The following is a 24,193-nucleotide window of genomic DNA, read 5'->3' as shown; positions in this document are numbered from 1 at the left end:
CTGTAGTGCGTTGCTTCACACCTCTGCAAAAACTGAAAAATGGCTTTTCAGTTTTTTTATAACCCTAACCTATGTGTGTACTGGGGACGGAGGAAGTGTACGTGTTGGAGGAGAGGGTATCAAAAACTTGGCAAAATTAAATGTACTTTGAAGTCAGCTCTTTGAAAGGTAGTGACTGTATTCAATCCATTGATATATGCTTAAAAAGTGAAAATACATAACCCTATCTCAAATAAGGGATGATAGGATCAATGGTAATGGTTTAACAGAGGCCCTTATAATTTTTATCAGCCTTCCCAAGACAAAGCAAATAAAAATAATTGATAAGAATTGCTTAAAAAGTAATTAAATTTAAAACAATCTTGCTGTTTTTAGTCGTTCATATATACAGCCTGAGTAAAAACAGTGTACTTCCTAGGAAAATGCGGCTTCAAGACAAGCCCCCTCTCAAGGTAGTGTCCTGATGGAGGGTGATGCTTCTGTGAACAAAAGCCAGATGGGGATGATCCAGATTTGGTGTTACTACTGGTGGGGGGCGGGGTGCTGTTTATGCCTTTCGCATAGGGTGGGGAAGCTTCTCAAAGGCTGCACGTGACCTGTTGTCATTTACTTGGTCAAAGGAGAAGCCAATGCTTGGAGAGCTGGTTTCTAGGATGGGACTTTTGGGGGCCTGAGATGGGCCCCCACAAGCAAGGACTGAGGCCTTCTGCCATTGCTCCCCAGTAGTAAACCCTGGAAGGCCTGAATGAAAGGGCTGTCTCACCACTTTTACATGCCAACAGCCTCACATTACATAGCCATCATTATTGCTTTGTGACATCTTCAGAACTCAGAAAGCTACCCCCTCCATACACAAACACCGGTAAGTGTCAAAATGGCCTCAGTCTGGAGAAGAGGGTGGGACATAGGCCTCCGAGAACAGATATCTGGCCCCTTAAAACATTCCCTACTTTGGAGAACACTGAGATAATTTACCTGGTGCCTACTCTCGTAGAAGAAACATTGTATTAATGCCCATTTTAACTAAATATCACTTCCGTCAAGTAACTGGGAATGGAAAGTAAGCTTTGAGTTGTGACCCCAAATCTATACCTTCTATAACCCCTCTGGGACCACAGTAACACATTCATTCATTTGAAAATATGGAATGTATGGGGCTAAACTTCGATATACTATAACAAGTATGCCTTTTCTCAATCATAATACTGTATATAGTGCCTTGAAGTTTTTCAAAGTATTTTCATTATCTCAGCTTTCAAAAGAACGTGATAAGAGTAACATAACACAACTTACAGTCCCCAGTTAACAAATATGCAAACTGAGGCTGAAATAAATTAGATTTGCCAAAGATGACACAGCTACTCTGCTACATGGCTCTTAGTTACTGCATTTGCTTCAGATCTCTAAAGACATGGGGTGTTTATCATGTAGACTATTTCTTCTTAATATCCTAGGAGATAAGTTTCTATCCCCTTTCCTTTTAATAAATAAACAGAAACACAAGCAAATGAAGTTACTTAGAGCCCCAGAACCTTAGAGCTGAAAGAGACCTTCCAAATCGCCTAGTCCAGTCTCCTCATTTTACAGGTGAGAAGACATTTAAGAGATTAAATGGCATGTCCAAGGTCACCAGGCTATTAAGTAGTGTAGATGGAACCTGAACGCAGGCCTTCAGACTGGTCACATGTTCTTTCCACTACGACCCTACGCCTGGACTGCATTTGCCAAGAAGTCAGCAGCGGGAGTCAAATACATGACCTGGACTCTCTCAACCACCTCGGTCTAGCACCAACATTTATTGAGCATCTACTATGTGCAGATCAGTGAACTAAATTCCCAGTCAGGGGCCTCTGCCCTCCTTTCCTTCCCCCACCTTTGTCCCCGGGAACCAAAGTGTTGAAGTACAATTCTCTTTCAGTAAAAATCCCAGTGGAATCAGAGCTGTCTTGCTTTCCAATATTACATAAATCCCATTTTCCAGCTCCTTCTCTCCCTCACCTAAAATAATGATTAAAAAAAGAAGAAAGGTATTGACCTTTATATCATACTAGAGTTATCTCCGGCACCACTGTGCCATGTTTGCAGGACATGTAGCTAATTATTCACCAAGTAAAAAAAAAATCTCCATCTAAATTCATTTGGCAACATATTCCCACACTTTATCTCCCTTCTGGCTTCCAAAAAGACAGTATCGCACTTAACTTGCCTATCCTGGTGAAGCTGGTCCTTTGGTTAGCAATAGGGGACTTCACGAAGTAGCTGTTTGCTGAGTTAGTCATATCTATTAGCGTATTTATGCCTCATGACAACTTTAAGATGTAGGCACTATTGCCCCATTTTATTTTTTTATTGCCCCATTTTACAGGTGAAGAAAGAGAGGCTCTGAGAGATTAAGTAATTTGGGCATAGCCACGCTGCTGTCAAATGGCTGATCCGGAATTTGACTCTGGGGCTTGTTGGTTCCAAAGCCTATGTTTTCCTCACGATACTACATTATTCTGGTCTCTGTGGTTTTGTTTAATGACTGAACATAAATTAAATACAAAAGCATTGGTTCCAATAGCAAAGTCCAGGACTACAGGTCTAGCTGGTGGGGCAGGGCTGACAGAATAAACAAATTTCCCACCCTGGGAATCTGGGAGCTTCTTAAAGATATCAGTCAAAGGCTTGGGGTTTAAGAGGAAAAAAGTGAGTAGGAGAAGGGGAGTTTCTCGCCAACTTTTCGGTGAAACTCATTTGAGTACATAAGAAATCTGAAAGGCAAGAATGTGTGTGGGTTGATGTGAGGCTGAAATGAGATAATGTTATGAAAACACTTGGTGAGTTGGAAAGCACTGAGCAGACACATGGCTTGTTTTTAAGGTGTTTGGGGAAAAGAGGGTGATCAGCAGAGTTGACTGCATCTGTTTTAGTTTTTCACTCATTTCAACCACAAACCGCCCCATTTTCCCCTGGAGCCCCTTGACTGCAATTTACAGCTTTTGAGGGGAAGAGGCAAGTAGTCTGCCTTGTGGGCACTGCTGTGGTCTGTGTCCCAACATCTCGCCTCAACCCTTCCACCCCCCAAACTCTTCCAGTCTTTGGTGCCTCCCAGCAAGTGTCCATCTGGGTTCTGGACACACCATGAATAGGCAAAGCTTGAAAATGTGGGCACGCTTTCCCATCTTGGCCATTAGGGAATTAGCAGTCCACAACACAATGCAACCCAAACCCACCAGACAAAATCCTCTAGCCTTTGATTGGCTTTTCTGTAAGTCCTCAGGCAAGTTGCATGACCTCTCTCCGTCTCACACTCCTGAGGCAATAAAGCGGGCAATAGAGGTCTCTTTTTAGCTCTCGGGGTGCTAATAAAGATGAGAAAAATTGCTTCTATAAATGCTCAAGGGGAAGGTGCCTTGCATCCTATCATCAGGGCTCTGCGGCCCAATATAAAGCACTTTCACCATGTACCATCTCAGCAGGCGCCTCCTTCTTTCTGCCCAGAACCCTCTGACATCCAAAAGAAGCCTGGGATCTGGCAGCTCATGAACTCTTGCCTTCCTAAATATCAAAGAGATTCAGTCCTGGCCTTTTCTTTATTTCTATCAAGGGGCCTTTGAACCAAAGGGATTTTTCAGAGAAAGAAAAATTTTTAGGGTCCAGGCTCTTAAAAGAAAACACTAAAACTGGAACCAGTTCAAGGCTCTTGTGTCCAATTAAGGAAATACTCACATTCCTGTCCTAGCTCTGACTCTAGCATGCTTTCTCTCTTTCCACAGCTACACAGGAATGCACTTTAGCAGCCAGCAAAGAGGTTGCTATCACCAGGACACACATATCATATAGCAGAGGGCTCCTCGGCGTGGGCTCTGGCAGGCTGATACCTTCCCCAGATTAGACAAAGAGCACGAGCCACAGAACCATCCAAATTTCCTTCATACCACTCTGTCCTCCCCCCACACCCATGCCATTTCATCCACAACTCTGGACCGGAGAAAACCCATTGTACTTGTAAGGTTACGGAAAAAAAAAAAGAGGGAAGCACTTACAGTAGTTTCTTGCGAAGAAAGGCACTTTCAGTTTTCTTTTCAAATGTACAGGATGTCGGCTAGCTTCCTCCAGGGGCAGCTGTGTCCCTGCTGATTTCACACCCGCTGCTCCAACTTGGAGGAGCAAGCGGTGAATTATGCACAGAGGAGCAGCTCCTTCCGAACGCCTCTGCCAACTTGGTAACCAGAGCTCACACCAGCTCGCGGGAGTCCCAGGTGTGTTTCACACCCACATGGTGCCCAGCCTCGGGATCATATAGCTGGGTCCATGTTCCATCTTCCTGCCTTTTCGACAATTATTCTACCAACAGGCATTAAGCACCTACTATGTACCAGACAGTGGTGGCTCCAAGGCGTCGCTTTAGGAGAACTTTAGTTCTCTCCCTTTTGGATCATCCCCAAAACCATCCCAAATGAACACACACTCTAAGTGACAGAACAGCACAGCTTTAAGACAAAGTCTCTAAATTGCTTTAGTGATTCCCTACGTAATCATAAAACTGAGTGAAAACGGCACACATGCTATGCAAGTGCAGTTTGCATAGAAGACCCCTAACCTCTGCCCTTCCTACTAGATTTGCTACCCCGAGTTCCTTTTCTAAAGAAATCGGGGCTGCCTCTAGAGAGTGGCATGGTGTCCATCAGACCAGATGGTAACTGCTACAGTAGAGACATGTTACTGTGGAGGTGGTATGATTACTCTTGTCTTGGGGAGAGGGATGCTGCCCACCATATCATAAACTCCGGAAAAGCAAGGATTGAGTCTGTTTTCTTTATTGCTGTACCTCCGCCACCTGGAAGAGTGCCCGCGCATAGTAGGCACTCAAGAAATATTTGTTGAATGAATGAATGGTATCAGGAGAGATAAAGGGAAAGGAGGCCATTGCACTGCCCTCGAAGGATGAGTAGAAGCCAGAGAAAGGCCAGCCCCGCGACAAGAACACCACAAACAAAGGACCAGGGGTGAGAAAGTGCCAGGGGGGCACCGGGGACCAGGAGTGAGCACGAGAATTCGGATCTTGGGAGGGGCCACGGGAGCCCCCATGACTTCGAGTCTGCATGCTAAATGGAAGTCTCGTTTGTTAGTAAAAGGCCTTGTGCTCTGCAGAATGGACTGTGTACAGAATTTCTAGCAGGAAAAAAACACCTGTCACTCTGTTAGCCAAAGCAACCCGGCGTTCCTCACCTCTACACGATTTGAGTTAATGTCAACATTTCTCCTGCAGTTAGATGGGGCCTAAGCAGAAGCGTTAAGTAGGGCAAACTGAGTTTAGGTGCAGGGTGTTTTCTGAGACTTCCCCTTTCCATTCCTTCTTGTTTCACACCTCTCTTTGATCCGCCCCAGGCAGCCACTGATCTCAAAAAACCAATACTCTCTTTATAACAGCTTCCCAAATTCCAAAACGATCTTTTTCTTTTCCATTGAAACATTCATCGTTCAGATACTTAATGGGCTGCGAATTTGATCTGACAAATAAATTCACACTATTGGGAGGATGACATGCTCACAGAACCTCTCAGGTCTCCTATTGTGGCATTTCAGGCCGGGTAAGTGAGTGAGAGGAAAGATCTCTGTGGTCACGGAGGCTGATGATAGTTAATGGTTGATGGTTGAAGTCTGAGGGGAAATCAAGCCATGGTAAGACAAAGAAGGAAGTAAACCCCTCAGAAGGGCTGGGGTGGGTGCGACCAGCAGGCATGCATATAAAATGATTCCCCTATGGTCATAGCCCTTCTGAAGGAATCTGATTGGAATCCTTGACATCAGCTCTAATCTGATGAAAGCATTTTAGTGGATTAACTCCAGAGACCAAGGAGAAGAAAGTGAAAAAGATCTCGGAAGACCTCTTTCTTCCTTCCTTTTCACTAAGAAGGACAGAGCTTCGAACTGAAGGGGACTCCTACAAGTGAGCCCCAGGCACCAAACACCCTTGCTCAGGTCCAGGCCAGGCCAAGCAGCCCAGGTGTGTGCCAGGAGAGGCGGCCCTGTTCTCCCTGCAGGAGTTCTGCGCCAGCCTGAGCAAAGACGATGACAAGTCATGATGGTGAGAAAGGCCAAATGCCTTGTCACATGCTTAATGGGGCCCTCCAGGCAGCAGAGGCCTCCAAGAAGGATTTCTAAGCCTAGTGAGCACACAGCGTGGCACAGCTGGGGCTCGGGGAAAGACGGTGACATGACTGCTTGCCAGCTCTCAAGGACAGTGGGGCATCTGGCCACCCATACTTCCCACCCCGCATCACTGCAGGAAGCTCACCGAGCACTTCCCACCTGCCCTCTCAGCTAGCGCCTAGTTCTCTTGTTCCTCCTTATCCAGGCCTCATCTTACGAAAGGAAACCAGAAAGATGGAAGGTGGTTTCCCGAGGCTGTTCTCTAACTTCATTCTCTAATGCCTCTTACGTTAGTATTGAAAAAAGCTAGAGCGTTACGCGTGTTTGAGTCTTTCTGGAGGTCGGAGGGCACGCCCCATTCCTAGCCACCTGCTCTTTTTCGTTTGGGGGCATTTGGAGAGTGCACCCGTGAAAGTCCTGACTCACTATGCTTCCCGTTGCACACTAGCGAGGCTCCTTTTCACACAAATGTCCCAGGCTTATTCTATGTTATTGCCTCATCTCCAGGACCCTAACCTTCCACCACACTCACTCATTTCTTCATTTAAAAAGAAGAAAATATAAAGACTAATGAATCACACACCAGATATGATGTTATTCGACATTCTGAATTAGAAAACAAACAGGTCTCTTCACTTGTCTGGCCTCTGTTTATTCTTCCGTAAAATGGGCCCGATATTCCCTGCCCTCGGCTCCTTGCACTCGGCTTCCTTGGCAGAAAGGTACGATATTAAATTATCCTCTATTGGATGTGCTTGAAGATGAACAGTAAAGAATGAAAAGTGAAACCCACATTCATCATTTCATTCTGTTGCTCACTCACAGGAAAACGCAGCAGAGGCAGCAACCCTCTCTTATTTTCTGAAAGAGACCAAGCGACTTCTCCTAGAAGAGAATGAAGCCACATACAATGGTTGCCATCCCATCTCTCCCTCTTTCCAGCACATTTCTTAAAGTGTTTACATTGGATCTCGCACTTGCCAGCACCTTAGCTGGAAGCACACGGGGGTGTGGGCTGCTGTATTCCTATGGCGGTCCAGGTGCTACGCTAGCCCTCATTGGCAGGCATGAGCCTCGCACCTTCACAGCCTGCCCTTCCACGTATGGGGACATGGACATCTTAAAGCTATTTGTTCAACAAGGAACATTAAGAAATACCCTGGCGTTGGGTGCCAGCAAGCCACCGAGCTCTTTTGTTCTTGGGACCTCCACATGTCCACACAAGCACATACACTTGCGTGCCAGGGGCATCATGGCAGTTGAACAAGTGCTCTGTTTTCCGGATCTAAGTTAGGAAAATAACCCTGACCTCAATCCAAATAGAAACAGAAACCTCTCATCCAGTTCACAGTGCTTTACCACCTCTGTTTGTGTTTGGGTGTTTGTCACAAGTAGCAACGAACGCCTCCCAGTGACTTCAGGGGAAACAGGTGTGAAGGACTGGTGTGATTCCAATATATCTAGCATTCCCTTCCTTCTGTAGAACGATGACAGGGAGCAGCGGTGGGCATCTCCGTGATAGGAGCCTGCACTGGGGTAACCATCAGATAGTAAGAAGAGAAGGGGGCGGATGGGAGAGAGGGAGGTCAGCAAAGGGGCTGCTGCAATGGCCCGAGAAGGGAGCTAGTGTTCACGGGAGGTGTGGATGACGGCGAGAAGCAACGCAAAGGTGGAGGCTTCAGGACTCAGTAATTATTTGGATGTGGGAGCGAGAGGGAGAGGGACTTGAAAAGGCTTAGAGTTTTTGAGCTGGGTGACTGGAAAACTGGCAACATCCCCTGGGAAAGCAGAGTCCAGAGGGATGGTTTGGGGAGGAGAGGGTCACGTCTGTTTCAGACAGCTGGGGCTTCCATGGGATGACCGCCTGTCGAGTTGCAGCCGTGACTCAAGTTCTGTCGTACCATCCATGCTAGCTGTTTCTGTCACTCTTGGGTCCGTGGTGGCTAAGGCTTCTGTTCTGAAGAGCATGTGCCTGGCAAGTCTCTGTGCCATAGGTGCTGGGCCCTGTGGCAGATTGGGTTCTTCAGAGGCAGATGGAGAGACAGGGTTTGGGACCAACATCAATGAAAGGAAGGGGAAAGAAGCTGGCTTGGGCCGAGAAAGAGGTCTAATTGAGATATGGGCTCAACAAATTTCAGCCAAGCCTATGGGGGGCATTGGGGCAAATATTACCTGTCAGAGTATCTCGTATTACGATAAAATGCCTGGGCCTACCACAGACCCCAAAGTTCACAACACTCCTTTATTGTCTCTCTTTGGTTTGCCATGCACTGCGGAGGACTGCAGCTGGGAGAGTTCTCAGGGAAGGGAAAGATTAGATGCTTGTCCGTCTTCTCCATTTTGCAGGCAACAGAACTAAGGCCCAGAGAGAGGAGTTGCCTTCCCTCAGTTCTGACGGTCAGAGAGTGGTGAACCCGGGACCAACACTTGGTTCTCTGGCTCCTTGGCCCATGTTTGCCTGAAGAGAGAAGACTGCTCTGTGCTCACTGGGTCATGGTGGCAAGACCACTGCTCCCAGCCTGTGGATGGGCTGGCCCTTGTCTTGCCCTTCGATGACTTCAGGTTTGCTAGGAGCCCTAGGGACTCACTCCCCAAAGCACTGAGTAAGGGCCACACCAAACCTGGGGAGAAGACTAAATTCAGATTTCCAGAGCAGCAGGGCGGCGGGTGGGGATTGCTTAGAAATTGGCCCTCCAGATTCCTAAAGCAGTTCCTTGCCTCTGATCTTTATCCTGGGATTAAGTCAGCTCAGCAGGGGTCATTCTGGAGCCTTCCATAATTTCTCTCAATCGACTAGGCATTGGCATGGCCATCAGCCTGAATTGGGGTGTTATAGGAAACATCCCCAAGAAACAACTTATGGGTTTTCCCACAGAGCTGGTGTGGAGGACACTGTTTATGACATTCCACTGTGCCTTCTGATTGTCCCTCTGAGGCCCCACAAGGAGCCTTAGCATCGGAAATAGGTGTGCTTCTCTGAAGCAACTGCTTCCTTTCTTGTATCATGGGTACAGTGAGTGCTGTACCTGATTTTCTTGCATTTTTGCTTTTTAGGTTAGAAAGTCAGAACTTGATCTGAAGATACAATAGTCCAAGTGCAAGGTCTTTACAATATTTGAGAAGGTAATAATCATACCAGGCTTTGTTCTCTTCTACCTTTTATTCTCCTTCCTGCCCCATATTCTCTCTTCTTATTTTTTTAAACTTTGTTCTATTTTATGTAGTTTCTGTAAACTCCCTTAAATACTTTCTAGAATGATGTAATATGTAAATAAAAAAATTAAATATGACTTCTTTGGAGGCCTTCAGTTTGTCCTGGGTTGTGCCACTCTGAGTAAGTTCTGCATAACAACTTCTGGAAACGGAGTTGTGGGAACTCCAGGACAGCCTGAACCTTCTCCATGGGTGGTGAAATCGTGGTCTCACCTTGTAAACACTGTGGATGAGGTTCAAATGCTAATGGAGTCCTGGAGCAGCCCAACTCATTGAATGGTCACCAGAATTCAGGTCTTCCAAGGGTCTCAGGGGAGAGCCTCAAAATTTTCCCACTTGGCCCCGTGTGTAGTGGATAGCCAGGACCAGCCAGTCGGGCTACCTTGCTCCTTGAGATCCAGACATGATGTAAATTTATACCTGGAAGCTGTCTGGGTTTTGCAAGGGCACATCTCAGTTCTTCGAGGTATTTAATTATCTCCAGGTGGGTCAGTTGGTTATATTGCCTTCTCTTTGATGTTTCCACCAGCTGGGGCACTTTTTTTTTTTTCTCCTGCAGTCCTGCATGGGCCCTAAGAGGCATTCTTTCCAAGCTGACTCATCAAAGCATCTCCTCCCAGTATTAAGGATCTCAAAATGGCATGTCCTAGAGGTGAATACATCAGCACTAGAGGGATTTGAAAGCCAGACTTGTCCATGTTTCTGAGCAACTGTCTCTATTGAGGCTGGGGCTCACTAGGTCAAACATTGATTATAGGATTCCTGAATTCCTGTGCTCGGACCTGATGATTCTGTACAAAAGGAATTACTCATTCTTGGGTGTCAAGAGGGCCAATCGCCACAAGCAGACAATGCCCAGTTCCACCATAGGGTGTTTATTATCTTTTGTTTCTGGGTTATTTCAGATTGCTGGGAAAGGAAGGGAAGGTAATGATAAAATCTCTCAGAAATGCCACATATATAGAACAAATTAACCACTCTTAGCTTCAATTTCCTTGCCTGCCAAGGAGGGAACAGGAACAATAATGCCCACCTTGCAGAACTGGTGTGAAGAGTAAAGAGCTAGATGACAGAACACACCTGGTACAGCACCTGTCACAGAGGCAGACGGAGCCACTTATGCGGTAACTATTTTGATGGTAAAATGTACACGGTTGTCTGAACATTAAGACTTTGCAAGCTCGAAGTGTGGTCCTTAGACCAACACCATCAGTATCACCAGGCAGCTTGTTAGAAATGTAATTTCTCATCCCTACCTCAACCTGCTGAAGCAGAAGCTACATTTTAATGAGATCCCCAGGTGACCATATGCATACTGAGAATCATCAAATTAAGGAATGACAATTTTACCTGTGAATCTAGTAGATTTGATGGTATTTCTCTTGGCAACCAACAGTCAGTAAATGAGTTCGTCAATCAAATCTAGGCATTATTTGCCCAATACAGCCTGCTCCCGGGCCTGGCTGGCTCTCAGGTAGCTCTGGCCAGCCCTCGGCTCACCCTGCTCACCTGCCTCCTGCAGTCACCTGTTCAGTGGCCAAGGCTCCGGGGAGATTGTGGACTCCTTGTTTACTGGGCAAGCACAGATAGGGTTTCTCACAGCCCCACCTGAGCGCCTGTGCCAAGGTAAACTTGCCCTCCAGAATTGCTCCCTGACTGGAAAATGTGTCAGTCTATTTATTTCTCACTCCCACTGGAAAAAAGGTGGGGCGGGGGGAGTGGTTGGTCATGATGTCATTCTTTCCACGGAACTTCTCAAAGGCATTGCATTTCATAGTGACTTCCAGGCACCGCTTGTGTTTTGCTGCACAATACGGAACAGAACGTGGAGTTTCTCTTCCTTCTCCCAACACTCTGCCGCCTCCCCCCACCTCTTTCTGGGGTTTTTACTCCCTTAGGGCTTTGCAAGCAGCCTAGAAAAGGAACCTGGAAGCCAAGAGGTGGAGGAAAGTTGTCTTAGCGTTTCTTACAAAGGTGACTTGAATCTGGGGAAACAGTTGCTGGTTGGTGGGGATGGAGGGCAGGTGCTGGGACGACCAGGGGACAAGCCTACTGCTTTCAGAAAGATCACAGAATTTTGAACAAAGGGTGAAATGATTTTTCTAAAAGGCACACAAAGAGTCAGCGACAGTCGGGGCCATTGATCGCACTTATCGCAATTCTTGTTCACATGTCTCTGGAGGAGAACTAAAACTTTGTAGTTGGATTTGTGGCTGTCTAGCAGACAGCCTTGGATTAAACCTGGACTAATGCTGCAAGTAGGAACTTATCGTTCATTCCTCTGATGAAAATGCTCCTGTAGTTCAACTTTGCTTCCGTTGCAAGTATGAAGTAACCAAGAAAACAAAAGTTAATAAAATAAGAAAAGGGCCTTGCAAAGACCAATAAAGATAATGTGTCATAAACTGAAAAATATGATTCATCTCATCCAATTTAAAAACTATTTTAAATTTTTATTTATGATATTTTAACATGTGGATAAAACCAGAGACTAATACAGTAAACATCTGTGGACCCACTTCCCAGTTGTATCAGTTAGGACAGACTTGGTCGTGTTGTAGTAACAAATATCCCTAAATCTCAGTGGCTGAAAGCAACGGAGATTTATTTCTCACTCATCCACCTGTCCTTCATGGGTTGCCTAGGGATAGCATGCTTGCTCAGGGACTGAGGAGGAGAGGAGCTTTGTCTCTGCACTGCCATGTTGGCCAAAGCTTTTGTGCACTGGCTCAGGAGGCCAGAAACATAAGTCACTTACACTCCAGTTCATTGGCCAAAGTAAGACTCTAGGCCACCCCTAACTTCAATGTGAATGGGAAATCCAATCCTACCACGGGCGTGGGAAGCAGAGAGCCAGATATATTTGGTGGACAGCATTAATGATGGCCACATCAGCTTTAGTAAATATTAGCATATTGCCTTATTTGCTTCAGGTCTTTTTGCTTGAAAGAAAGTAAATATTAAAGATATAACTGAGTTTCCCCCTCTGTGACTCCCCATCCCATTCTCCTTCCTCATTTCCCAGAGCTAAGCACTGTTTTAAACTCAGTGTTAATCATTCTCAAGTATGTTTTTTAAAATATATTTTAATTACATTTTTATGTATCCATAAATATTTTAAAGTATTATTATGCCAGCTTTTAAGCTGTATATGTATATATAAAGTATTATAACATTCTACAATGTGCATATCTCTTTTAGTGCTGCAATTGTGAAATTTTTATCTATGCTGGCACATGCTGTATTGTATTTCATTATGTAACTATAATACAATTTAGTCATTCATTCTCTTGTTGATGGACACTTAGGTTGTTTCCATGCTACAGCAAACATCGTAATACATGTTTCCTTATGCACACATACAAGACTATGTGCCTTGTAGTGGAATTTCTGCCCATGACCACCTACAATTTTACTTGTTATTACTGAATTGCTCTCCAAAGTACTGGTATTGACTTACAGTCCCACCAGCAATGAATGAGGCTCTGTGATTTGACAGGTCTTTGCTAACACTTGGCATTGGCTGACATAAATTTTTGCTGATCTGGTGGGTGTGAATGGTATTTCATTATTGTTTTGATTTGTATTTCTGTGATTAATAGTGAGAGTGAACGTCTTTCTATATTTTTATTAATCTTCTGGGGTTCTTCTTCTACAAATTGGTAGTGTATGTTCTTTGCCCATTTCTCCCCAGTGTTATCTTTTTCTAATTAATTTGAGAGATTTCTTACATGTTATTGTCATTGCAAATAACTTCTTCTAGGCTATGGCTTGTTTTTCCCTTTGTTATAGGGGTCTTTTGTTGTGCAGAAGTTAATTTTAATGTATTTATGGTTTCTATGTTGTGTGTGTAATTTGTTTATTTTTAAGAAATCCTTCTTTATCTTAAGGTCACGAAGAATTTTTCGATATTTTCATCTTGTGTTTTAAAGTTTTGCTTTTTGTTTTTAGCTCTTTAATCTACCTGGATTAAATCTACCTGGTTTAAGCTAGAAAGCTAATTTTGTATTCTTCGTGTGGATAAAGTTGTTCCTAAGACTCATTTATTCATAGACCACCCTTTCTAAACTGATTTATAATATCGTCTCTGCCTTGTATTATTTCCAATGAGGGGTGAGCCAGTGGCTGGGCTCTATTCTGCTTCACTGGTCTATCCTTTTGCCCAAACTCTATTGTCTTCGTTACTAAAGATTTTCATACTAAGTCTCGATAAGGCAAGTTCTTCCACCTTGTACTTTTTCAAAATTGCTTCTCAGTTATTCTTGGCCCTTTGCTCTTCCCAATCAAATCTAGGATCAGATTGTCTAGTTCCAAGCAAAACAAAGCAAAACACAACACCCTGTTGGATTTCAATTCAGATACAACTGACATCTTTATGATTTTAATGTTCCATTTTATTCATTCTCTTTTGCATGGCATGTGCTTATAATTTCCAAGACCCCTCATTTCCTCCTCTGCTCCCCTCTCCGACCCTTCTTACTTTAACTCAAACACTGCTTACTTCCTGTTTCTTATTGTAGCTTCAGTTTCTTTACTTATAGTAGTTATCTCTTTCAAAGGTCTCCTAATTCTTCCAACTCTTGTCAGTGTGCAAAAGGTAAAACCCAGACACACATTATAATGATAAGAGGATATGAGAGAAAGCTCTGAGAGTCTCCTGTGAGGAGCTATGACAGTATAAGTACATATGGGGGGTGATGTACAATAATCTTTCCTGAGCTTCAGGAGGTAGTATGGGTAGTGGTTAAGAGGCCAGACTTTGTAACCCCAGCTCCATCATTTACTGACTCCAATCTTATCTAGGGCAAATGACTTATCCTCTCTGTGCCTCAGTTTTCCCTTCTGTAATGTAGGGATGAAAATATTAATTATCTCATAGCATTATTGCGAGAAATTAACATTAATGTATGTGAAGTACTTGGGACAATACCTGGTATATTTTGTGTTGTCTGTTATCATCATGACTAAGATAGGATTTCCATGGCACACTTGGAATGTAGCTAGTTTGAATGTTGAAACTAGATAACGTCAGAGCAAATCATTAATTTTAACACCAAAGTACTTGCTAGTTAGTGTCCTATCTCCTCGTTAAGTAGAAGGGCATTACCCACCTAGTTGAAGATTTAATCATTAGTGATCCTCAATAGTGAGAGTTTAACGTTAACCATGTTGCAAATTTCACAGAATCAGTTAGTTCAGGGTTGGATGGTCCCCAAAATAACCCAATCTAATTTCCCACCTCATGCTTGAAACCTCTTAAAATAAAGCTATAGGAAAAAAAAAAAAGACTTTTATGAAAGAAGATCAGAAAGGCAAGAATATTGAAAGGACATCAGATATACTTAAAAAAAAGAGATGGTAGAAAAAGCATGAATTGATAAAGGTTCAAAGGTTGCTGGGAGTGGCCATTAAGAGCAGCTGAAAGTGAGAGGGTGGTTCTAGTGAGAGTCTCATCCTAGGTCCAGGAGAGTCTCATCCAAAAATGTCTGGGCCTTGGAAACCAAGGGAATATTTCTAAAGGTTCCACAACCCTGCCTATCTGAGGGACTTAGAGCATCTCTTTCCCCTCTCCCTGACACTGGGCTGCCAGAGGTCCTGACGTTTCCTCCACCGGTGCCCCTTTGGAGAAGGCTTTGGGTGCCCCATTGAAAGAAAATAGATATCACTTATAAGGAGTAAGCCCATATCATCTCATCCAGGAGACCCTTAGATTGAATTCCTCAGTTTAGGCCTAGCTGAGAGCAGAGTCATACAGCTTAGCAAAGGAAGTTCTTCTGGGCAGAGGGGAAGAGAAATGCTCAGAGGATAGAACCTCTTACAGACAGGGAAGGCCAGAATGGGGACTCAGTGAAACTAGAGGAGGGGAAATGGGGGGGATGGAGTGGGGAAATATAGCACAAAGTTGGGAAAAAGCGTGGGAGGGAAGGGTGAAGAGTGGATAGAATCACCAGTCTTGAGTTGCTTCTTCATCAGGATGGGAGCTGATTCTGGTTCCTACACATTTCTTTCCAATGATATGAAAAGCCACAAACCTGTGGGGAGTCTAGCCCTTCTCTGAGGAAGCAGGATTAGATCAAGAACTCCATATCACCGTGTGGGATCTCTCTTTAGAACTCAGATTCCCGGCTAAAGATTCTGTGTGCACTGTGGTATGTCCCAGATGAGAGCACCACTTTGTTGTATGCAGCTCTTCACACTTACAAAGCACTTAAACATCTCTTTTGCAGCTCCTTACACCCCTGGAAGCTGAAGAGGACGTGATATTAGCTCCAACTTATGGAAGGGATAACTGAGAGTCAAAGAGGAGGACGACTGCCATTGGTCCCACAGCTGGATAGGAAAGAGTCAGACGGGCCTCACATCAAGATCCTCACATCTGTCAATGTAGCTTTGGGCCCAATGGAGAGCTGGCTAAGGATATGGCAAGTATTTACCTCAGCCCATTATCTCAGAGCATGGCTGGGCTGGACTAGCTGTCCCAGGTGCTCACTCTTTATGAGAGTGGTCTGCTAAAGGGGCTGTCACCCCAATAAAGGTCCTGCACTTGACTGAGTGTGGACACACAGGACTGTCACGCTGCTTGGTTGCTGCCCTAGCCCCATAGCACCTCCTGCTCCAGCCCTGTGGCCACCCCCACTCCTCCGTGCTCTTAGTTTATGCATTCATTCATTTAACACAGAGTGGGCACTGATGCACTAGGAACACAGAGACAAAATAGGACCCTATCACCGCCTTTCACAATGTGGTAGAGAGAGACAGTACCTGAATAGACAAGGGCAACAAAATGTTGACTCTCTTTTCAGAGAAGGAGAATAGTGCAATGGTTAGGATCACAGGCTTTGGAGCCAGGATGAGAAAATGAGTAATGGAGAGAGGAAACGTTTGAATTTGACTGAGAATTTCTTAGAAATAGAGAATATATAAAACTTTAGATTGAAAGGACTCAGTGTTAAAGGAAATAGATTTAAAAAAAAACCCTCACACTTAGATATAGTGCAGTAAAATTTAAGAACATAATGAGTCTACAGCCATGCCACCCTGAACAAGCCCGAACCCTTCTGATCTTGGAAGCTAAGCAGGGTCGAGCCTGGTTAGTACTTGGATGGGAGACCACCTAAGAAGACCAGGTGCTATACATGTAAAAAATAAAATAAAATAAGGGATTGTAAACTGACAAGGTCCTTGCAATCTGTGAGGTCAACCAAGGGTTGCTTCGCCTAAAAAATAAATTAAAAAATTTAAAAAGTTTTAAAAAAAGAACATAATGACAAAGAGAAAATTCTCAAAACATTTATAAAGACAAAGTAGATCAACTATAAAAGAAAAAGAGTCAGAATGCATGGAACCTCAAAAACAAAACTAGATACAAGAAGACAATGAAGTAATCTTTTAAAGGGTTGATGGAAAAGGACTTCGAACCTAAAATTTTATATACAGCTGAACTATCATTTAAATGCTAGTAAAATAAAAAATAGTATCAGGTATATAAGGCATCAGATGGCTTGTCCCCAAACCCCTTTTTGAAACATTCTTGAAGCTAATTTTTCAGTTCAGAAAGGAGCCTAAAAAAAATACCTAGAAGAAGGAGAAGGAGGAGAAAGGAAAACATACATGTAAGGTCAGCAGAGAAACAGAGTGTAGCAACAAGACATTAAACAAGCTGATTTTCTGAAAAGGTTATAAAATATACAAGTACATGACAAAATTAATGGAGGAAATAAAGAGATGTAAACATGGGATTAATACTGAAAGAAACGCAACACAACAAAAAGTTTTCAACTAGCAATATTATGAAGAATTATAATTTGGAGACTTACTAAAATTGATAGAATTCTGGAAAATTATGAACTTTCAAAATTGGAAGAATAAACAGCAAACTGAGTCGTCAAGTATTCAATTAAGAATTACAATATAATCAAAGACCCTTACTCTTTCTGAAAAGCCCTATGCTCCTATGATTTTATAGATAATTTCCACTCACTTGTAAGGATAAGATAATCCCCTGACATGTATAAATTATTCTAAAAATTAGAATTACTTTCTCCTTTGTTATAAGACTGATATAACCTTTATTACAAAGTCAGATAAGAATGGTTAAAAGAAACTATAAGGCTATTTTATGTTTGAATATAGATATGAAAATTCTAAGTAATATTAGCTAACTATATCCAACAGTGTATTTAAAAAGTTGTGACCAAGTAAGGCTTATTTTGGAATATGAGAAAGTTTAATGTGAGAAAAAGCAATTACTGTAATTTTTACCATTTAGAAATTCAAAAATATTTTTCACGATTATCTCAAGAATTTTTTAAAAAGCATTAAATTTTAATTAAAATTAAAATTTAGCTCCTTAGTCACACCAGCCACATTGCAACTGCTCAATAGCCACATGTTGCCAGTGGCTACCACACTGGACAGCACAAAAATATAGAACACTTCCATTATTGTGGACAGTTTTATTGAACACGCGGCTCCATCATTCAGCTATTAAAGATTATGTAAAACTTATAAAAAGATCATGATGAAGGCAAGAATATTAGTGATTTACTGTCAGCCTTATAAGGGGTTCAGTCAGACTTTTATTTTATGGTTGAGAACTGACCTAAAGTGATTGATTTTGGACACCACTGTCACTGACTGGGACGAAGGACTCAAAAGCATGTACAGTAAATAAACAAATAATACAAAACAAGCAGGGTAGCAACTCCAAGGTGATAATTAAAGTCTAGAATAATATAAAATAAATCAGAAGCCCATAAGAATAAAACAAAGTAAGAACAAGTAGCAAGTAATAAATTTAGGGATGGCAGGAGAGGGAGATGAGAAAAGCATATAAATATAAAATGGGAAATTACTAGGAATATAGCAGAAAAAGAACCAGAGGTTACAGACCATGAATTGTGAAAAACAGTAACAAAAATGCTCATTAAAAAGCATCGTAAACACAGTATCTGTCAGAAATGTATCTAGCTCAAGCCTCTGAATGAATGAATGAATGAATGAATGAACCCACCAACCAACCAACCAACTAATCAATCAGATTGGAGAGGATGCCCATTTGTGGGCAAGAAGGGTTATAGAGGAGTGGAAAAACAAATTGGAGATGATGGGAAAATAAAATATTAAATCTAACAAGCAAGGTCTTTGCATAGCTTGATAATGTACTCTAAGTTAAAAGTGATGACCTTATATATCTATACCAGAAGTTAAATGAGAGAGAGCAGATGGAGATGGAAGATCTCTGTTGGTGGAAACATCAATGCGAGGTGATGTTTTTAGGGTCAGAAGACCAGGTTCTGAGTTTTGTTTGGTTTTGTTATGTTTTTTAGTCACTATGTGACTTTGGGCAAATCAGTTAAGCTTGCTGAGAGTTTTTCATCTTAAAAAAAAAGGGATTAAAGCCATATTTGTCCCACCCACCTCTAAAGATTGTTGGCCTGATGAACCAAATCACGAATGGGACAGGAAGTTGTGCTCTTGGGCAGAACTGTAAACTGCTGTTACTGTGACAAGCAGTATGGGTGGGGTAGGTGGTCTCTCTTGCTTAGCCTCACCAGCAGCATTTCAGTTTTGATCCATCAGGCTGGACTGTGACTTAAAGCCATATTTGTCCCACCCACCTCTAAAGATTGTTGGCCTGATGAACCAAATCACGAATGGGACAGGAAGTTGTGCTCTTGGGCAGAACTGTAAACTGCTGTTACTGTGACAAGCGGTATGGGTGGGGTAGGTGGTCTCTCTTGCTCAGCCTCACCAGCAGCATTTCAGTTCTGATCCATCAGGCTGGACTGTGACCACAGTCCCTGAGGCTGAGGTTGCTGAGTGACATCACTGAAACTCAGACCTCTCAGTTTCAGTCCAGGGAGGTTCAGGGCTCTCCTCTGAGGACATAGGACCTCAGGGGACAGACAGCCCATTTGAAGCACAGCACACTGAGATGGAGTGTCCTGAGGTCAGGGCGACTCTGACTAGAGAATGGGGCAGTGGCATTCCCTTCTCCCTCTGCCTACCTCCTCAGTGCAGCCCCGCACACCCACCCCCAGCCTCCCAGCTCTGGCAGCACCTGGCTCAAGTGCAAGCCAGAGACATTAGGGGGAGGAGCTTTCGAACTCACCTCAACTAACCTGCGGACATATTTTCTAGTTTGCAACGGGCTTTTACCTGATTATTCCAATAGTCCTGTGAGACCGTTGTTATTGTCTTCTTTCCACGGATGCAGAAGCAGGCATAGAGAGGGAAAGTGACACAGGCTAGACAATGTAGATTGAGGACCCAAATCTTGGATTCTTTGTATTTAAAACCTGTGCACCTTCCTGGCTTGTGCTGCTATCAGCCTTCTGGGTACAGGCCATAGAGCGGAGGGCGTTTCTTTCCATGCCCCTGGCTCTCAGATGCACGCCTCCTGAAACCAGCCTCTACAGTAGTCCACGCTGACGCTTTCCTGATTTTTCTTTGAGTTCCCTCTCAGTGAAAAGGTCTTACAACACTTCTAGATGGGCTTGAAGGATGTAAGCATCGAGAATGGCAGGCTTCTGCCCCCTCCTGGTGACTTGCAAGTACTGCCCTGACAGCTAACCCACCCGTCCAATTCCCCCAAATCCATCTCTTCTTTGAGATCCTTTTCTTTTCTTGAAGATAAACACTCTGGATGTCTTCATCTCTTACTGTGTCTGAACGGAATACAAATCATGATATCATATTATGAACATAAGACTAAAAGTTAGGAAACCTGGACAAGAACCACTTGTCTTTTGTGGGATACTGGACAAATCTTCCAGCTACCTTGAGCCTTAGTTTCCTTATTCGTAAATTAGTATAATATCTACCTGTTGAAGTGATTGTGAGGATTGAGCTATAGGAAAGTATCTGGGTGTCACAGAGGGGATTCGAGGACAGTCCCAGTTAATGTTTGTTCATACTTATTGCTTTGCAAGGATCGTTATTTCTCCTTCACTTGCAGGAGACCTGAACTCAATTCAAATATTTTAAAGAATCATAGAATTGGAAGGCAGTGAAAGGCAGGCCACAAAGTGGTTTTTAGAGGTTCCTTGTGAAGCACATTAAAAGTAGCCAACACCTTACCCATTGTTCAAATGGGTCTTGCCCCACCAAAATCACCCCGTATCCTCACAAGAGGTTTCTAGTGCAGAAAGTCACCATCTCAAGAAGCAGTCCAGTTCCTCTTTGGCCAGCTCTGCCTCGGGGCAGGCGCTCTCTCCCTCGTGGAAGAGGACCCCACTAACCATACTTGCTGAGGCCCAGAAGTTGAGGTCAAGGGGCAGGCTTAGGGCATATGCTATTTTTTGCCAGAATCTATTTTCTTTACTCTTGAGCTAATTAATTTAAGTTAGGGGCTACCTGGCTTTGCATTTATTAAAATATTTCATTCTTGAATTCACCCATGTTAGAGAGGCCTTTGGCAGAATAGACTCCTATCTTACACTGCAACTGTTCTTGAGCAGGTCTTCTTGGCCACTCAAAGCTTGGTTTGGAGTCCAGCTCAGCTCATTGACACCTGCAGCACAATTCACTGGTGAGAGATAATATGGAGACAGGTAAGGCTGGATGGGGTGAGGGGCACAGAACAGTGAGGGGACCAGCTGAGGCCATCTGGGAAGAAGGGCACCCAAAGGTAGGGGCTAGAGATGTATTCAGAAAAAATGGTGGGAGGAAGGTAGAGATGATGACTTTAGTTAATTGACAGTTTTGGCAGAGGAGCTGCTGGAAATCATCTCTAGCTCAGCCTTTGCTGCTTGTAGGAAGGTTTGCATTCTTAAATTAATATTCACCTAGTCTGGAAGGCTCCACAACTCAGCCTCCCAGAGCCAATTCAATCTGAAAGCTAGGCGTCTGCCCTGCAACTTCATTGTGTTTCTATTTGATCTGTGTTCTATTCCCTCTGGGAAGAAGGGAGAAGGGAATTAATGATGATGGAGGAGATAGACACAGGTTTGTCCATTCCTTCTACTCCTTTTATTTGTGCGTTACAAGCAACATTACCCTGTTTCACTATTTGTTGGACTTTCAGATAAAATTAATTCTGCATGTTTTATCTCCCCTGCTAGAATTAATTCTGCATGTTTTATCTCCCCTGCTATGGAAGCCTTCAAGATAGGAACTGGAACTGATTTACTCATATCTCTGGAGCCTCGCATGGCATACAACATTTGTAAAACTGTGTTGAATTTAAATGAACAGCTAGACATCAGAATAGTTTAAAGTTGGGAACTTGATATCATTTAGTCTAGAGGTTCTCAAACCTGAATGTGCATTAGAATCATCTTGGGAATTTTTTTTTTTTTTAAGTTAGAGCCCTACTCTCCTCAGACCAATTAAATCAGAATCTCTGATAGCAAGATTTTCATAGTTAAATGCTCAGAAAAAGCTCATCACTTGAAGACATGCTGCAGTGAATTCATTTACAAAACTGGAAGTACTTTCTAATGCATGATAATTATCAATTGTATCATGTTTATTATCATATAATGCATTTTCTTAAAGTTGACCCCACGTGTATAAAATAAACAGAACTTAAAAAATTTTTTTTAAGTAACTAGGAAATATATAAGGAAAAAGATAATTTTCACTGGGTATTCAGAGACTTGCCCATTTGTGAGATGGCAAAAATTCAGCATAATATTATATTGACTGAGCTGACTTTTATTAAAAAAAAAAAAAAAAGACAAATAAGCCAAAGGAATAAAATGGAGAGAAGACCTCACGCCCCAATAAGTGTCTTCATATAACCTGTTGGTCCAAAGATACCTTCTTTGGAAATCTGTATATCTGAATGTCCTCTGTTTAAACAGTTTTTTTTAAAAACATAATTGTGGGTTTTAATTATATTAAAGTATCTGCTAAGAGAAGCTCGCTTGAAGAGCATCTTGCCTGCACAGACTCAGCTGCAAGGATTTATCGGTCATAGTATTTCAGTACTATAGCAAGGTAAAGACAGGAAAGATTTCCACATCTACTTCTCTCAGTGTGGTCTGACTCAGCAGTGTGGACCTCATCTGGGAGCTCATTAGACCCACTGAATCTGCATCTGCATTGTAACGGGATCTTTGGATGATTTATAAATATACGAAAGATTAACAAATACTGTCTTGAAGGGTGCCCCACTCAGCCTCCTTGCAATGATTGCCACTGGCTTCATTCACATGGAGAGGGCTAGGTCTTTTCTTTCTCACCCCAGTAATAACCCTTCCAATATTTTAACAGCCTTTCTGAGCCCTCCTGACTTTTTCTCTTTATAGGGAAAAGAAAAATAATAATAAAAAAGAAATGAAATAGCGGTCATCCCTGATTTGAGGCCCAGAGGGAGAGAGGAAGAGATCAAAAGTCAGCATCTGTGATTCTGCAAATAGAAAATGAAATGTTTCCCAGGCGGGCTGGGAAGCAGCTCTCAGGGCTTGGCTGGTCCTCCGTGATCTTATTCAAGGTGGCTGCACTCAACCTCGAGCCTTGAAAGGGAACCCCAGGGCTGACCATCGTGGGGCAGCGGGAGTGCTCAGCCAAACTCCCAGGTCTGCAAAGGCCCAGGCACCAGCAGAGTGGAGGTGGGGGAGGTTGTTGGGGTGTGAGAGGATCGGTTCCAGAGACTAATCCCTGTGGTCCGTACCTTCCCCATCAAAGCTCTCAGAAGACGTGACAGAAGCAAAAGAGGTGAATGTTGTAAGTGGCTTTAGTGAGCTCCTCCTGTGGGCCAAACATGATGCCAGGTCCTTTGCAAGCACTATCCCTGTTACTCTTAGCGGGAACCCTACAAGGCAGGTGGCCCCATTTACGGAGGAGGAAAGTTGAAGTCCCAATGACCTGAACACCAGCCCTAGATTCAAAGAACTGATACAAAGCAGAGCCGAATGGGAACCCAAGGTCTGTGATCTTTTCCCTTCTGTACCCAGGGATTGAAAAGCAGCCAGTTCTAGTCCCAGCTCTTTAATTTATTAGTCCCGTAACCTTAAGCAAGGCCTTTTGTTTCTCTTGGCCTTGGTGTGCTCATTTGTAAAAAAGGAGAATATTAAGAAGCCTCCCATGTATTGTAAAGTGGCTGGCACATAGCAAATCCTCAGTGGATACTGGTTTTCCTCCTTCTTCCTTTTAAAACGAAAGGATGGCCTTGGCACTGAGGAATAAGTCATAGAGGTTCAGACTGTGAGACTGACCACCCTCAGACCAGGACGACTATCTGGGACCAAAGGGCACCTCGGGCAGAGTTCCATGTGAGTCAGCCGGCCATGTTCCTCTGCTCTCCTTCACCACTACACCTGGCTGCCAGCTCTGTGTGCCCTTCTCCTCATAGCCCAGGGACTTCCGACCAGACAGGCTCACCTTGGCCCAGATTCAGTTTCCATTTCCCTGCTCTGAACTCCAGCCAAGAGCAAACCTCAGATGCACTGGCCTCAGGAACAATGATGCTCAGCTCCCTGGCGGTACTCCCAGCCGGCAGAGCTCCTGTGGGGAGGGTGCTGGGGAGCCAGCTCTGCCATGAGGTGTCCTCACCACTTGCACTCCCTCTCCAGGGCAGGGAGAGCACATGCTGAGGTTGGTAGGGGCCGGCCCTGAGCCAGGGTCCCCTGGCACCTTAAACCAGTGCTCATCACTGCCTGGGTTCATGCCTTAATTACTTAAGAAGCAGAGGTGAATATTACCGAGTGACTATTCACTTCTGACCCAGTACCAGCCAAACAATCAAAATCAGTTGCATTCCTGGATTGAGGGTTGACAGTAGAAAGAAATACTTTCTTCCTCTGGATATTTTCTTCTAGATGTTTGGGTTATGGTTTCTTTTGGGGATAAAAGTTTAAATGTTGGTGCTCTTTAACCAGTAATTCCATCTTTC

General features: G+C 43.6%; 1 protein-coding gene and 1 pseudogene across 1 annotated transcript in view; one reads left to right on the top strand and one right to left on the bottom strand.

Annotated features, from left to right (window-relative positions):
* Positions 1–4,159, bottom strand: part of LBH (limb bud and heart development) — a 29,896-nt gene extending 25,737 nt beyond the window's left edge. Inside the window, exon 1 of the mRNA XM_015588249.2 lies at positions 4,029–4,159. The gene's annotated coding sequence lies outside the window, so the exon portion shown is untranslated. The remainder of the gene's footprint in view (positions 1–4,028) is intronic.
* Positions 4,160–16,371: 12,212 nt separating this feature from the next.
* Positions 16,372–16,490, top strand: LOC112478566 (annotated as a pseudogene).
* Positions 16,491–24,193: the final 7,703 nt, after the last annotated feature.

The sequence above is a fragment of the Pteropus alecto genome, unplaced genomic scaffold (assembly GCF_000325575.1).
Source record: "Pteropus alecto unplaced genomic scaffold, ASM32557v1 scaffold61, whole genome shotgun sequence".
NCBI classification, from domain to species: domain Eukaryota; kingdom Metazoa; phylum Chordata; class Mammalia; order Chiroptera; family Pteropodidae; genus Pteropus; species Pteropus alecto.
Note: the sequence above shows the minus strand (reverse complement) of the source record. Positions and strands in the feature narration are given on the sequence as shown.